At 45.5% G+C, this 17,174-nt stretch overlaps 1 protein-coding gene across 14 annotated transcripts in view; it reads left to right on the forward strand.

Moving 5' to 3' along the window:
- LOC120900402 (uncharacterized protein CG43867) overlaps window positions 1–17,174 on the forward strand; it is a 184,787-nt gene that overhangs the window by 150,549 nt on the left and 17,064 nt on the right. The window contains exons 1-2 of one of the 14 annotated variants that reach the window (XM_040307425.1): window positions 10,802–11,103; window positions 13,348–13,854. The exons of 11 other annotated variants lie outside the window; for them this stretch is intronic. The gene's annotated coding sequence lies outside the window, so the exon portion shown is untranslated. Of the gene's footprint in view, window positions 1–270; window positions 421–10,801; window positions 11,104–13,347; window positions 13,855–17,174 lie in introns of those variants that run through there. 2 more of the 14 variants (XM_040307433.1, XM_040307442.1) reach the window with 2 other exon arrangements.

The raw sequence follows: 17,174 nt of genomic DNA on the forward strand, positions 1-17,174 counted from the left end.
AAGTAATGGACAGCAAAAAAAATAATTTAAGGAAATAATAAATAGTAAATAGTGTACGAAACAGTGCTTTAACTAAATAACAGTTTTGTGTATTGTATGCATGAAAACTAATTCAAAAAATATCATGTAAACCAAACAGAACGTGTGGAAACGATCACCTTGAATGCCGTTTCTTTTGTAATTTGAATACTTTTTTAAAGAATATAATATTTTTTCAAACCGGCTTTATAATTGTTTTGGTTAAAAATAATTTCAAAATGGGAATTCCAGTGATACCAGTGCTAGTGTTGTTTTAACAAGCAGTGTGCGCCACCCTCCCCCTCCCGGAAGTGTCACCCACCATCGCCCAGCAGTCACAACACAACTGCTCCACAGCAACAACACCAACAAACTAAAATGTCGCAGGATCTATGAGATAAGGTAAATCTAGCACGGGAAAAGGGCATTTTGGGCTGTCAGAGAAAGGCGACAACAACGACTGCCCTCCAGGACACTGCACTGTGAGAGTAAAAGCGTCCGGTTGGGTTAGACTCGACTTATGAGATTAGACTTTGCTTTCCCCCAATTCCCCGATAGCGTACGCTCTTGCCTCAATGCCTAGAGTTGCTCCCAATTGGTTGGTGGCCGTGCATATTCCGTATGTACATTAACACGCTGAGCAGCTTGAATCTGCTGCTGGTCTGGTTGTTAGCAGCCTTGACCTACATTGTAATTACTCGCTATACTCGGCAGCGGGAGCTTTCGTATGCGTCAAGCGTGGCGATGCGTAAGCGACAAGTGAAAAAGACACGTCAGAGGAAAAGTACGCTTCGAATGTAAACACGACCAATCGGGGCAGAGCGTTCAATTGGTCTGCTTACATAACGCACCCAGCCCCACCAGTACTGCATGCGTCGTAGTTAAACCCATTCAGACTCGATCGATTCCTTCCTACCGCTCCAAACATTCCACCCGAAGTAGCCCCACTCCCCCGACCGATTTTCCAACCGTGTCCGCCTCGGCTGTATGACTCGGCGAACTAAACGGAATTGGCCTTACCTTTCGAACCTACCCCCGTTGGTTTTTTGCGCTTGCCAACTTCCCCACTGAAAGTGGAATTTCTCTGCATCCTTCCTTTTGTAGGTAAACGCTGACAGACACTTCTTCCTCCTTTCTGTCTGTCATCTAGTAGCCTTTGACGAAAGTTTATTGCCACTGGCAAAACTCGAATGGAATGTGGCTCGTTACTTCCTTCCCACTTAGCGCTCTGTACCAAAAGCTTTCACCCAAGCGGGTGCGTTTATCGAACTTTTCCCCCTACCCGCAAAAGCCGCCTAGTTACCCTCAGTAGCCACCGACATCCCTGAAGCCGGTCGAAGTAAGCGGGCAAAAGCGTGCACGCTCACTTGCGGAAAATTCAATTTTGTCGCAAAGCAATGATAGAAAGCGCAGCTCAGTTGAAAGAGCAAGAACTTTTCGTCGGTATTTTTTTCTCCTTTCTTTTTGGGATTGCCATTCCTTTCCTTTTCTGGGTGCTGCTTTACCCCATCCCCCAACCCCTCCCCCTTCCCTCTGGTGGTTGGGGTAAGTTAAATCGTTAAAGGTGCTTATTTGTCGGTGAGTTCAACGAGCTCTCTCTCCGGCCAGCACTTCTAAACAAATTGACGAAAGTTCAGATGTCAATGACAAAATAATGAACGTTCCGTGCTTTGTTGTGTGTTTGTGTGTGTGTGTCTTGCCTTTTCATGCGACAACAAAACATGCCAACTAACAGCCAAAGTGGCATCGATGGAAATGTGTAAAGTTTTCGCAAGAACTGTTAAAGGAGCAAAGTTAACGACGATGTTAACTATTTTAAATCAAATTTTGAGCAAGTTGTGCTTGTGTCGCTCCAGCCCGAAGACGCCCAAACAGTTCGCTAGAGCGGTTCGTTCGATTGAAGTGTTGTTTATTTACATCCTATTTTTCGATTCATTTTTCTGATAACAGAACCATTACTATTTCTGAATTCACAACACCACCTTTTTACCCTGCTTGACTTTGTGACTCACAATATCATCCCCCGAAGCTAAAAATCACTCTCCAAAAGCGCAAACAACTTCCACTTCGTATACGACGGGTTGGGGTTTGTTTTCGGGTGGATCCCATTTGTCATTCGCCTTCATCGGCGGCGTCGTAACAATAGGAGCAGGGAACACTTTCGCAAAATAACAAGTTTATCACAAGCCTGCCTACAAGCCCTCGACACGGACGTGGGGGGGGGCAGCAGCTCCTGGCTGCAGATCATTTAAACCAGACATAACCACACAGCATGTGGCGTACATAGTAGAACGCGTCCAACCCCTGGCTAGACACTCGAGCCCTCCTGCTTGAAGGTGGAGGGGGGGGGCAGACGCACGTCACCCTCCCACCAGTGCTGGTGGTGGCGTCGTCAAAATGTTGGCCGACAGCCAGACTGGCCACTTTGGCGACGGCAGAACGAACGCTCTGGATGAGAGTAGGGATGATGCTGCTGCTGCTGCTGCTACGACTGCCCTAGCCACGCATACACATACATGTATGAAGCGTATCTTCAAACGACAAACGACATTATGTATGCATCATCATCTTTATCTCCTGCGCCTTAGAAGTATGGCCCATGCCGTTTCGTTACGCCGTGAAGGGTTTCTAGTGTGCAGAATCAGGTTCAAGATCTCGTAAGTTCTTAAACGGTTTATCTGAGCCGATTTGTACACTTGGTGATTTGGTGCACACATGACGGCTTCCACAACGTTTTAATCAAAGAATTCATGCTATATGTATGCTTTTGAAGTTGTCTTTAGAGTTTTTTTAAAGTATTTCCCAATTTTTGTGATACTTTGAAGGTTCCTTTTCCCTCATTCAATACACATTCACCTGTTACTCTAAGCCCCTATAGAAATACTGAATGAATCCAAACGTGATTGAGTTTCCAGGAAAATGGCAATACAATCCTTATAAAGCAACAAATGATCAACAAACACTGCACCGCGCTTCCCCCCTGATCCCTGTCACAGCAATGTCCCAACACTATGACGGTTGAACCGCTTCGATGACGATTAAAAATCAAAGCGAACCAATATCAGCCACCTTCCTCCAACCAGTAGTGCCGCTTCCCGCAACCCCTCACTACCATTGGCTTCCGCCATGCAGGGTTTTCATTTTTAATTAAACATTTTTCACCCCAAAAAGGAAAACGTCAAAATCGGCGGTCAAAATCCCTCACCGATCGATAATTAATACACCGGGAAAGCGTCAACGCGTTTGCTCCCATTTCCCAACGCGCTTTGATGAGGTGGGAAAGGTGGAGTGCACGAAAGGGGGAGGGGGGAGGAAATATTTTCATCTCAATTTCCGCCCTCCTCAAAACCACCGCGTGTCGTCGTGTTGCTGTCAGTGAAAATTTTCTTCCACGTCATTCACGACAGAACCGCTTGAACCGGCGGGGAGGAAGTTGGAAATAAATTAATTTCCTCTCCTCCTTTGCGTCAAAATTGCACATACACACCAAAGGTTCGATTGCGAAAATTCCCCCCCACTCCCTTGCTCCTTCTCCCTATTGCAACATCATTGCATTGGCACAGGTTTTGTGCGAGATGAATCGTCGGAAAAACCCACCCATTTTCGTGCCCAGCCACACGCCACGCCGGTGTAAAGAACGCCACGCCGGTGTCTGACCATGAGGGTGACAGCGCTTCCTCTCCTTCGGTGTGTTTTAGAACTGGATCAAATTATTGTTTCGACTTCGCTCCCGCCGGTGTGTGTATGTAGACACACTCCCACCACCACCCACCCGTTGATGAGCATCGCGTGTGGGGGGTGTACTTAAGCCCCCTCTTGGGAGACGCCAAACGAACTGTTGCCTGGTCTGACTGGTCGATCACAGTCCACGCGCACACACACAGCGCCAGTGCGGGTAAAATGGAATGAAAACACACCACTTTCACCACGCCATCGTGTCACACTTCCGGCGGCTCCCCCTCTGGTTTTTGGCTCAATGATTTTATTTATAAATCTCCCAGACGCTTGATTTTCCGCAGACGTTCGTTGCGGCGAGGAGTTCGTCTTCTTCTAGCTCATTTCTTCTCCCATACGCACGCGTGTGTGTGTGTTGGCTAAGCTGTTTTTGTTTCTCTTCAAATTGGTGGCGTGATTTTGAAGTGGAGGCCTTTACCACTTACCCCTGCTTTAACTGCAGTCAGTCTCTTGACTGCCTGGCTGTGTATGGTTGAGTTGTTCCTGACGTCTTTTGCTGAAGTCGTCACATCCCCAAAGATTTCTAGTCTGGAAATTCGTCACATCCCTCGCACCCAATTTGTTGTGCTGCTGCTGCTGCTGTCCGTTTCGAAAGAACATTACCGTATTACGGCGGCACGGCGGCACGAATGCACGCTCCGTGTAGCTCCGTTTGTTTTTATTGCCCTCTTTCTCTCTCTGTTCCCACCCTTGTGTAGACGATGGTTTTTCTCCGATGATTAACTACCGCCCGAAGGGTATGTGGGTCTTTCCCTTTGCTTTTATTTGGGAAGGGGATGGGGGGGAAAGGACACGCGGAGGGCCATTGCATATCAGTTGGTAAAGTCAACAACAATAACACTCCCGGGCGCAGTGAGTGCGAGCGCGCACGAAGTGTACAAAACTAGTTTGAATGACATATTTTACAAACCAGTGAAACACACACACTCCTCCCTTGGGTTTGCGCTGTTTTGGGTTTCTATATCGACTTGTGTGTTTTTCCCCAAGCATTTTTTGTTTATAATGTTGGGCAGTCGGTGGAAAACCCCCCGAAGCAGTAGTATAGTCATTTATGTCAGTCCTCGCCAACTGACGATGATGGTGATGCAACGTGAAATGTGAATAATGTTTTTTTTTATTATTCACCAGCAAATTAGCGCAGCAAAAATAAAACTGAAACCTAATACCGGGGCGACAAGAGCGAGACTGTGTATTGAGTACACTGAATTTACGATTTGGCGACCCTGTCTGGCAGCGAACGGCGGAGTTGTAAGCGATACGATTTTTAACGCGGCGGTCCCTGAATAATAAAAGTTGACAAATTAACAAGATGACAGTGGGTTTTTATGGTTAATTTGGGACAGATTTTCATGCCGATTAGCGTGTAGTCAACTGCAGAGCGCACACCGTCGTTAGTGGGATTGGTTTTTATACCACATTAATAAACTGCATGAAATTCGGATGCAAATAAAGCGATTACTCATGAAAATGGTTTGCGATTTGTCCGGCGACATTGCATATTTAGGGCGTTTTCAAAGAGTGGGCGTATTTTTCGGCGTAAATCGTGTTCTCCGCGTCCAATCGTACTTTCCTCACAAAATCAATACTTATTTCGCAAAAAAAAACAATTACAGCTACACACAGCTACCCTTCTCCCCCTCTCTTTTCGGTGTTTCTTCACCAACGTTGAGGGTAAATTGTTGCAAAGGCAGCCACACAGCTTCTCCAAAGAGCTTAAAAAAAACACTCCAATCAGCACACTGTCACACAAAGAAACGTCACAAATTGCGCCCCAAATGGACAGTAGTGTGATTGTCCTTGACAGGACGGGCTGGTGTCCGGCAGACCCCAGAAGCTTGCTATCTCAATCCCATTTGTGCGCCAGGTTGCACACCGTGTGGTGGTGATGGTAAAGCGGTCAGACTCCCAGACTCGCAGGCACACAATCGACACTCGCTAGCACCACAACCTGAGAGAGATAGAGTAAGTAAGAGAAATATATAAAATCCGTCCTGCCATTTCCGCACGATTTACTTTAATTGAATCGTTCTTTACCGCCATCGCGACCAGGCGACTATTACCGGGTGGGGGAACAGTCCGCGCACACTGGGGGATGATGACGCGCTGGCGGACGGTATCTTATCGCTGGCATCTTCTAAAAATAGGGAGTTTTTCAGGGCGTTCTCCCAGCGACGCGCTTTGCACTTCACCTTGGCAAAGTTGGCAAGTTAAAATGTTTTTTTTTTGTACTTTTAGTGCTTCAATTTCATGGGAAAACGAAGCGGAATAGCATGGCCCATCGCTGGATGATCGTCCAGTTGGAAAGAAACATTTCCTGTATCCTATTTATACGCGATAACATCCAACGTTTTTCCATTTCCGACCACCCCCCTTGGGGGATCCTGGGTTGTGTGCAGCCCTGCGTACAATGGGTCCGGCGGTGCAATGCATCTTCGTTCGTTTGCACAAAGGGGAATACTGTTTTTTTGCACGGTGTTTCCCTTCCCGTAAAGCACTCACCACCGAGCAATAAAGCGAAAACTGCAGTAATACACCTTTAAGTTATCTTTGTACGCGTCCATTCCCGTTCTGCTCCTACTCGTGGGTTTGCTTCAGCCGGCAGCGTTTATGCTTTGTCCCGCTGCAGTCTTGGCAGCCGTGCACTGCATCGAGACCGATCCGTCCATCGGGTCTTTCTGCTTCCAGTTCCGGGTTTGATCCTATCCCATTAAAATGATGGCTAGCAACAGCAACTTTTGCGATGCTCTAGGGGGAGTTTCCAGTCCTTGCGATCCTCTTGGGAAGCGGGATAACGTTTTGTAGCGTACGCGTGTGATAGTGATGTGCTGGAAGGAAGAAATAAAACACCAGAAATATAGATATGAGAGAGAAGAGAAAAAAACAAACACATAAAAACACATAAAGTAATATCCCGTTAGTCGCTTCCGTAGCGTTAGCACGGTTGGAGGTTTCGTTGCCATACTTCCGCCGGAGTTTGGACTGTCTGGGGGTAAGACTGGGGCTAAAAAGAGCGAGAAGCGGTTGGTTGGTTTTGACACGTAAAAAACTTCACATTGAAGTATTGTTTCGCTATCCCCGCCAAACGACTGGACGTTTGGCCTAGACGCATGATAACGCGATGTGTTCCAACTGAAAAGCGTCCAATCATGCTCCTCATGCTACTATCCCACCGCTATTGCTATGCTTCAAATCAAGCAGCACTTCCCTCATGCACACAAGCACACACACACACACACGATTAGGGAGTCATTACATTACGAACAAACCAAAGCACACCACTATAATATGCTGTCATACTTGTCATTCCCAAAGGACGAAAACACCACTCAGAAGCGAACGGCATTGACTGATAAAAACAGTTCCGGATTTCGAGCGGGATGATTTGACTGCTGCCTCCATTGGCCCACAGTTTTACGAGTCCATGTCCTCGAAGGGTGGAGATTTTACCCCCCAAAACTGGTGTGGCCGTTCTAGCAAGGGATCACCAGCATGGAATGGAGATATATATCGTATATTCCTCCGGCAAGGATGTAAAACCTTCCAAGAGGCTTATCTTTTCGGCTTACTTGCTTTTATTCTCTGTATGTGTGAGTGTGTGTGTGTGTGTGTGTGTGTCTTTCTATGAAGTGGATTTTATTCCATTTTTGTCCTTCGTGTGACTATCGTTCCAGCGTGTATTGGATTTAGGAGTAAAGGTTCAAACCCGTTCCTTATGCTTTGGTTCGTACGGATACGGGTCCCTTAGTATTGTAATCCTTTTCCAAGCAAAAAAGGGAGGGAAACATCTTAAACCTCAACAACAGAATACAGACACACACACAAGAAGCGGCGCTTCCCGTACTTCAATTATGCAGCATCGCCACAAACAATACCTGCCATCGCTATTAGCGCTGCTATTTGTTGGAGGCCCCGTAATTAGTGACACATAAATTATTCTCACATGCAATGCGCCCATGGTTCGTCGCACCCGGTTCCGCCGTTTTGTTTGCCGAAATGTGTACTGCAGACGAGACGAGGAAGTGTTGTTTCGTGCTTTCGCTTTAGCCGTGCTCGAAAAGCAAATAGTAGCGAACAGAATGGGCTCTAGCCCTCGGGGAGACAAACATTATGGGAGGGATGTGTTGTGTAATGTTAAATTTTGCTCCACACTTTGGTGCCCATTAGTGCGGTTAGTAGTGGGCTCTCCTCAGTATCCCGATAGGATAATATTTGGAACCCTTTTCTATATGCAGTTTACCTTTATAGGGACATCTAGGTTAGTTTTGTGACATTTTCTAAACGATAGAATGAGTTGCTTTATTTTTTACAATATAATTCTCTCAAAAATGAAAACTTTTATGCTACTTATTTTCTAATCAGTGCTATATTATCAGCTTTATTTATTGCGGTAAAACCTACCACAACCCCCTGAAGCTAATAAGCCTCCTATAAGACATGACGGCGGGGCCAAACGGAATACAAATGTATTTTTCGTATGCAAATTTCAAATTTGAATTTTACAAAATGCGGATCAAGCTCCAAAAAGCTATACCCACCAGTAGCTGGGCTAGTTAGTGGAATTCAATTTGTAAGCTATAGTTTTAGTAGCAGCAATTTCATAAGCGAGACTGTGTTTTGCTGCGTAGCCGACAGACTGCTTGTTTCGTTTCCTTTCTATTTCTATTTTAATAATATTGTTTTCATATTTCTCCTGTCGCAACGCACACCAACTATTCAAATGTGGCGCGTGCATACGTTTCCAGTCGTTCATAAACTTTAATTTATTGCCAGTGGAATTATTAGCAAACGTGCAGCATGCTGGGAACGTGTGTTCCCGTTCTTTTGCAAAGGCACTTCATCAGTGCGCCGTCGTTCTTCGTGGTTCCTCTGTTTCTTCTGCGCGCACCAAGATACAAACGACATTTTTAAACTTCCTTTTTCAACTTCAAAAACACAAAAAGACATCTCAACAGTAGTAGTAGTGGTGGTTGTGCTGGTAACCAACCAAGTACCCAGAGCTCTATATCCACTACACCCTTCCAATGCAGCGTACACTAGAAAGCACCCATCACCCTTTGCCAGCACATCGCCCTGCTGCCTCTGTTGCTCTGCTGCTGCGATTGAGTCGAGACGAGGAAGGAGATTTGATTATGACAAACAGCTCTAGCTTTTCTTCGCCTCATGCCGCCGGCCATATATTCCCTTGACAGAATGCCGTTTCGTTTATGGGTCGTTTTCGTCGTTTGCATCTTGTGCTGGAGAGGTTATAGTTTTGCATGCTGCAACTGTGCAATTGGGGGCATCGACGGGGGGGGGGGATTTGACTGCAACGATGACATAAAAGCGAATCATGCAGTCCAAAATTGTACCGAAGGGATTTGATATCCTTGCGGAGCAGCGATGGAACGCCAAGCACGTGATTCAAAGTTCGGGCACAAGCGGGTTCGCGTTCGCTGCACCAGTTTTGGAAGGATATGCCAACGGCCCTCGCAGTCCAATAGGTATTCCATTGAATTCCAATAGGTTTTTTTTAACGGGTAGTAATTTAGGAACCGTCCGACACCGTCGATCGCTAATTGGATTGGGCAACGGGGCAATACAGCAAACCCCGATAGTTTACGTTCACACCTTTAAAGCCTTTACTAACACGAACCTCTTTGTTCTTTTCGTTTCAGGTAAGAAACATCGATTGGCGATGGTGAGAATGAATAAATATATATTTTAAATCTAAAAATGATTCACTGAAATAGATTGTTGGTTTATTGGAAGCATAATTATAGAGCTGCTGGCTTCCCAAAGCATAATTATCCAGCACTAATTGCACACTATCATATTCCTGTTACTGTGGTTATAAATGACTCGTACTCTGCAGGCCATTCGTTCGGGATTTCCTGATTTATGTTGGTGAAAAGGCAACATTATTTTGTGGTTGGAAATGGTGCCTTGCCTCCCTTTACCTCGAACGTAATTAATTTAAACATGTTTACTGACAACCTACGTTCAGCGTTGCCACTAAGGCTCTCCTAAGGGTAATAAAAATGAGAAACATAATCTTTCATTACGTTTATTTCATCCAACATCTATCCTTTTCAAACTTGAATTGACTCATTTTCATAAACATTCACCGCCCAAACGAGCCTATATTTCTCAAAGCGTCCGGCAAAAGATTTTCAATTTAACACTTCCCAAACATTGTACAATCCAAAAACCCCAGCCCACACCCACAGCATGCATGCACACGCAAGTAAAGCACGGAAGCGTAATCCATTTCGGATTAGCTGCTGCCACTTCACTTGACAACCGCGGCTTAGCCACCGCCGACTTTTGGGGCATCAAAAGGGCAAAACATGGTGAACAAAGCATCCCCCGAAACATACACACATTCTTCTCCGGCCCATTGGCCGGCACCACGGTCCCTCGTGGGTGTGTGTGTGTGTGTGGGGGGTTAAGTAGCAGCGGCCGTTATTAATGCATTTCGTTCATAATAATGGGCATCTCTGTTTCCTCACTTTCGGGTAACAATCGGAGCAATGGAGCCGCGCAGTGGTCGAGTGGTCGGTCGGAATTGTGAAATGCTGTTTTAGAACGTTCTTTTTATTCGACCATTTGGCGCTCGAACGTACACAACCGTCGAGCAAATGGTGCAATCAAACGTTTGGAATAAATACGCAGAGCTGTTTATGTTTCACAATGCTTGAAATGAAATTAATGAATAAATTTTAGTCGCACAAAACATAAACAAATATTTAAATATGATTTTTATATGTTTTTACCAAACTTTGCGCAAAATATAATTTGTTATAAAGTTCCTTTAAAACCTTTCCTTTAAACCTTATTCTCCATACTTACGGCTTTTGCATACAACTGCTCTCTCGCTTACGCCTCACGGCTTGCCAGTTTTCCTTCTCTCACTCTCCCGGTTGCCAGCGTTGCTCAGAGAGCACACGCAATCGCGGTTGCTAGATGCTTAGAGTCGTACGGCGTGAGCATGGCATACTTTGCTTGCCTGCGAGCGAGCGACCGTGCGACCGAGCGCGACAGCATAACTTCTCTTATGCTGTGTGACAAAATCATTTCTCTCGTACCGTTCAGCCCGTGCGGATGTGCGTTGACGGCACCCGGTTTACGTTCGTTCCGTGTGGAGTGTTGTGAATGCTTTTGTGATTTTGCCCTACAAAAGTGTGATGAGCTACACAGCGATCTTAGAAATCCGAAAAGTGTTGATTTCAAATAAATTGTGCGATTGTCGTGCGGAGAAATGCATTCTCTCGTGTGCAGAAGTCGTTCCGGCGATGTGGTGTGGCTTGAGATAGTGGCAAGCAGTTGGTGAAGCATACTTAACGGAAGTGTACTTCCATGTGAGATCATGTGGTCAGTGAAAATGTTACAAAACCATGTTTAAATAAGCGTATGCTTTTCCCAGTCATAAAACTCCAACACCGAACAAAGAAAGCAGTTCTCTATTAGATAGAGCGTTTATGGCTTTGGTTCTCTATATCGTTAGTGCTAGGCTAGCGACACGTTTTTTCGCCCTTCGTCAAACCGCTCCTCCCAGCCAGCACCAGAATTGTGCTTCGATTGCTAATGAACGAAAAGCGGTTCCGGCTCCGGAACACGCCTCAAAACCTCGGAAACGAACGAACGAACGAATCCGAAATTAATTGATCTGCGTCTGCTTCCGCGCTGTTTCGAATCTTGAATTTAACCATCGTATGTGTGTATTTGTATGTGTGTGTGTGTGTGTGTGTGTAATCGTGTGAATCATTTCCTTCGATCGTGCGTGCGTGCGTGCGTTCGTTTCTTTTCGTTTGGTTGCGTACGTGAGTCCGTGCTGATTCGAACCAATTCTACCGTGCGTGCTTAACACCCGAATTGGGGAAAAACGGAACCGGACGAAGAAGAAAAAAAACCCAAAAATCAAAACGAAAAATATTACACTTTGATAGTTCTTTGTGTGTGTGTGTTTGTGTGCTGCACACAATTTGGCCCGATTTACTCATAGATTTATGCTGATTTCGATCATTGTTTCTTAGTTTCGGGCGAATAATTTTAATCCGCCACAATCGCACGCGCTGCGGTAAGGTCGCAAAAAACTCCCAGTGCTTCGTTCGCTTCAACCACCCTTTGGCACGTAATACTCTCGTTGCCGTTGTCGTCAATTATGTTTCTTTGGCCGGTTTTTGTTTTTTTTTTTACTTTCTGTGCGTTTCATAATTTGTGAAAAGCGAACAATCACGCAATCTTTTGTTTTGTCCACTTGTTTGCCGTCCCAACGAAGACGCATGGAGCGGGTTTTACCAAAATAAAATAATAAATTTGCTGTGGCCATAGTATCTGGGCCAATGTTTTTTTGTTTTTGTTTTTTGCGCACCGTCAGCTACAATCCAAAAAGTTATTGGAATGATCGTAAATATAAAACCCTCGCAATGCATGATTTTTAAGGCAAATAATAGCATTAAAATAAGAACTGAAACCAACAAAGAACATTGAAACCGAATGCAACGCACGAAAAATCCATCCACGCCACCCTTTTTTTTTTCTTTACTTGCGTACGGTTCTTTGTCACTTGCGCAAAACCCAAAACCGCCGGCACCACCACCACTGCGCGTCGCCGTACGTAAGCCGCCGTACGCACGAGCATAATTCTTGCGTTCCGTTCCGTAGGCGCAAAAAGGAACACCTTCCTCTCTCTCTCTCTCTCTCTCTCTCTCTCTCTCTCTCGGGTGCGTAACCGCACGCGCTATGAAGAAAGTGCGAAAGAGCGAGAAAGCGAAGGAAGCTGAAAATATGCATCAAAACCATAACCAACGAGCGGGCGACATTATGATGCCGTGTGTCGGGTGTTCTCGACACCCTTACCCGAGGGGATCCGGTCCAGTGTCTCACCCTCCATGGTGAACGGAAGAGTGTTGTTTGAAGCAACAACAAAAAACTACAAGAAGAAGGGACCGCTCGATGACGATGAACCAGCTGACGCGCGCGCGTCGCTACCGCACTTACCCAAAACGCGGTCGTGTGTGGGTTTAGTTGAGCTTCGTTTTAGCAAAAGATTATTTTCCTATAAATTCTACCTCCAATAAAACAATGCAGAAACACACACACACACAGCTGCCGGTTTTGCATCAATCCTTTTAAGTGATTATTCGTTCCTTTTTCCCCCTTAACGGCTGTGCGTACCTACAAAAGTTCGTTTCCTCCCCTAGCGCACATGTTGCAAAGGGGGTTTGTTTCTCGGTGCATTTAATGCGTGCGGCGTGTGCGTTTGTGTGTGCGTTACCCTGGCAACAACGGTAAAGGATGATTGTTTATATGTGTGTGAGTGTATTGCGATCAAAATTACACGTGTGTTGGTGCGATCAAGCAACTAGATTCCAGTTCGAAACAGAGACGCGAGCAAGCAGACAGAGCGGCGAACCCACTTTATTTTCCAAAATAGAGTTTTTCCTTGCTTTGTGTCGACGGGAAAATAGAGGGGGAGAAAATCTTTTCCCTTTTATACCGTCAAATATTTAAACAGTTTTACTTGCACGTAAATGAATGTTGTAAAAGGATGAAACCAGCTCCCAAAATCTTGTAATTCAGTCTTCAGTTTTATGTTTCTATTTGTTATACAAGTTCAGCTAAATAGAGCATTCAGACGAAGCCCGAAACAAAGCTTGCTGGCTCGTTAATGATAAATACAAAAATGTGTGTTAATCAGTGTGACATTCAGTGCTTATTTTTTTATGAAATGAATGTGAACAACCTAAAATGGTGCTCCTATTTAAGTGAGATTTAAGTGAGAAAGGTCCCCAACCCTCCCCAAACAAACAGCACGTGACATCCTTTCCGGTTAGTGGATCCGCATCCGGCTCTTTCTAAAGCAGCCAACCAAAGAAAGGGAAAGGACGAAACAACAAAAAAAAACAAAAACAGGATATGCTGGTGGCACCTTAGAAAACTGATATCCCATAGAGAGCCGAGGAAAACAATAAACTCTTAAGTAAAGCAGCACATCCAACCCAACCCGATCATCGAACCCGCGCGCGCCATCATCATCTTCACCATCGTTGCAATAATGGGCCGCCTGCAAGCGGCAACTGGGCCGCGCGATGCCGCTGCACGACAAAATGCTTCCCTTGTGTACGTATATTGATTTGTAACTTATTGCTGCTGCTGTTCCGTGGTACCGTGTACATATGTCTTCCACCGTTCGCTTAACGCAGCCCGACAACGTGTAACAGCGCGGTGCGGCACACGTCAATCAGTGGCAGAGTGAAGTATAAAACAGGCGAACCCAGCCCAGCGCACCCATATTTTGGGGCGGCGTTGCGTTCTTTCGCCATGTGACGAAAAAAAAACCCCACTAGAGAGAGAGTGAAGTAGTCAATGGGTCCTTCCAAACCCGAAGAACTGTAACAAATCGATTCCCTCGCGGGAGGGAAAAAAGGCGTGGACAATTTGGCTGGAGATTGGCTTCTTTTCAAAAGGGGGGAGCTTTCATAATCTTTCACAATTCAGCTTTTCTGAAGGGTATTTTAGAACAATGCCACACCACCGAACCGAACTGGCTGGGTGTGGACGTTTATGTCGGCGCTGATTTATGCGCCACTGAACCATTCACTGAGGGGGCTACTGGGGGTTTTCATTTTTTTACCAGCAACTTGCTTCACTGGTAGCAGTATAGAATAAACATCCACTATTCCAATTTGATTTGGAGATTTATTTGGAATCAAGAATATTCAAGCAATTGCAAATGATCGTACACCCCAGATGCATATTTGGTACAATTACCACAGCACAGCAAAGTATGTATGTGCAATAAAATCATACGTTTTCCCGCTTTATGCCTCAACACACATTCTGCCAAGTACAAACGGCTACGTTTGGCTCTCGCTACTTAAGAACGTAAAGAACACACACACACATAAAATGTCCATAATTGATTGCGGCCAGAAGACTATTAAACCTCTTTCTGGGCCAACTCAAACCGGGCGTGTGAGAGAAAGCAACCTCCTTCCCTACATCTCCATCACGAAAGGAAAAGTAATCATAAATAAACATTCCCATCGATCGTGAAAAAAAAATCAAATCGGAATCCGTTTTGTCCGCCTGAATAGCAAATTACAATTGTGTTCTGTGTTTATGTTTGCGTTTGCAGTCGCAAATCGTCACTCACCTCGTCCCAAGCCTTTATTAACTGCGACGAACACGATACGCAGCAGCAGCAGCGCAACGATGATTGTGCAGCAGCACGCAACGCCCCAGGCCCGTTTTGGTTGCCGCGTCTCTGTTGTTGATTCGTTAGCAAATCAATAAATAATCAATTTCGCCCTATTCTTGGGTCACTAGCTGAACACATTTACTACACGAGGCCTAATACGAGAAGAGTGTATGCTTCTTTAATGTTCCCGTTTTCGGAGGCGGTGGAAAGTGTGAAGCAAAGTAATATTCAAATTATAGGCCAGCAAAAGAATGTGCACCAAGTACCGTACTTTTAACGATCGATCGATCGTTTGTTCGATGCAAATCTGTCTGGGTAATAAAAATAAGCAGCGCGCACGGTTTGAAAAAAACTGAAAAGCTGGTATTTTCCCGTACGTTGGAAGAACGTTGAAATGAGCGGCACACACACACACACACCAAAAAATGGCAATTTAAAAACAATCAGCTGCCACCGCTGCTACCAGTCCTGTCCTGTTTCGGGGGAAAGCACATTATTTCCCACACAGAGCCAAACCCCCCCCCAGCCCGACAGCCCTTGCATTCCAAACAAAAAACCCATTCCAAACACGGGGCGGCACCACGTTCCATCGGTGAAAATGGAGTGTGTTTTCAGGCGGCGCGAAAAGCGTAAAAAAAGGGAAATTTTCACAATACACAGAGCTGCTCGAGGAAACGAGGAAAACCATCCGATTTGTGTACATTTTCAATCTGCTGCTGTGAGAGATTTCAATTACGCCACAGCACAACTCGAAAACGCGCGCTCTCCATTCCGGTGGTGCACCTGCAGAAGAGAGCGCACCCCGAAGCGAAGGAAATGGAGCAATTTGGGAAAACATATTTTTAGACTCGAATGCATTTCCCTCCCCCCTGTTTTTCCTCTCAGCTAAACATGGCCAGCACCGTGTAAAACCGGACCCAAACCCGACGGTGGACGACGCTATGGGTTTCGTCCGGGAAAGTGTGCCATTATTTTGCACAACTGACAACAACACACGTGTTTAAGCACACTTCTTAGTGTAGTTTGCTTCAGTGTTTTGTGTGGTGAGCTGAGCTTTTGTGTTACTTACATACATAAAAAAACACCACCCCCGTGATAGGAATGTAATGGAAATACACATTATTCCACATTGTGATGTCGCCACCCAGGCGAGAGGAGGGCATTAATGAAAAAAAAGAAGAGCAAAGCGCAAACTTTGTCCATTATCGGGCCAAAACTACACCATTTTCGCTCTCCACCATTAGGTTTTGCATTTCGCGTAGAATTGTTTTCCCCTTTGGACAAACCACTGGCGCCACTGGAATGGTACGCTAACGCCTCCCCCTTGCTCTCTATCGTTCGGCGGGCGACGTCTTGGAACCATCAGCAGGCTGTCTTCTTGCCTAGGTTTGTGATCACCATAGGGTGGGGGGGGGGGGGAGGTCGTTCTCTATAACGCTCGTTTATGGTCGTTTTTTCCTTCTACTGCCATTTCTACTGCCCCCCAAGCGTGATCTTTCACTTCTTTTCCCTTTTCGAACTGATTCTGATTTCTTTGTGACGACTGCAAGAAGGGTTGAGAATGGCTCCTAAGCAGAGTGTGTCTCAGCTCGGTACGTCTGTAGCAATGGAGAAGAAAAGAAGCAAAAAAAAGGAAATGAAATTGAACACGACGACGACGACTGGTGGTGGTGGTACTAAAACAACGATCAAAGTGCAACGCCAACGGGCCAAGTGTGAAAAAAGCGTGCTGAGAGAGAGAGAGAGAGAGAGAGAGAGAGAGAGAGAGAGAGTATGAGTAAGTGAGAAGAAGCAGTTCCATTTGCGGAAATAGATTGCCAACTTTTCACCGCGATGGCAAGTGGAAAGCCGAACACCCCCTCCCCCCTCCCCCCTTCGTAAGAACTAAACTTGTGAAAGATTTAATTGAAATCCGAGCGACAGATTCACGGCGTCTGAGTGTGATGCGTTCTGCAGTCGTTAACCGTGGTGTCGCTTGTCGCGTGCGTCAAGTGCACAAATATAGCAGAGAGGGAGGGGCAGAGAGAGAGAGAGATTCCTGGGAACAAAGAACTACCTTAAGGAGCGTCTATATCTTTTCCGCCTTTTACTGTAGTTTTTTAGAACAAGCAGCTGCAAATGTGTGTTTTTAAAAGTAATAACCTTTTTATTTAAAGGTTAACCCCGTTATTTGAACCTAGAATTTGCCGGATTAACGAACGAAGGTGAGGAATTTCCGTTCCCAGAAATGTTAATTACT

Source organism: Anopheles arabiensis, chromosome 2, assembly GCF_016920715.1.
Source record: "Anopheles arabiensis isolate DONGOLA chromosome 2, AaraD3, whole genome shotgun sequence".
NCBI classification, from domain to species: domain Eukaryota; kingdom Metazoa; phylum Arthropoda; class Insecta; order Diptera; family Culicidae; genus Anopheles; species Anopheles arabiensis.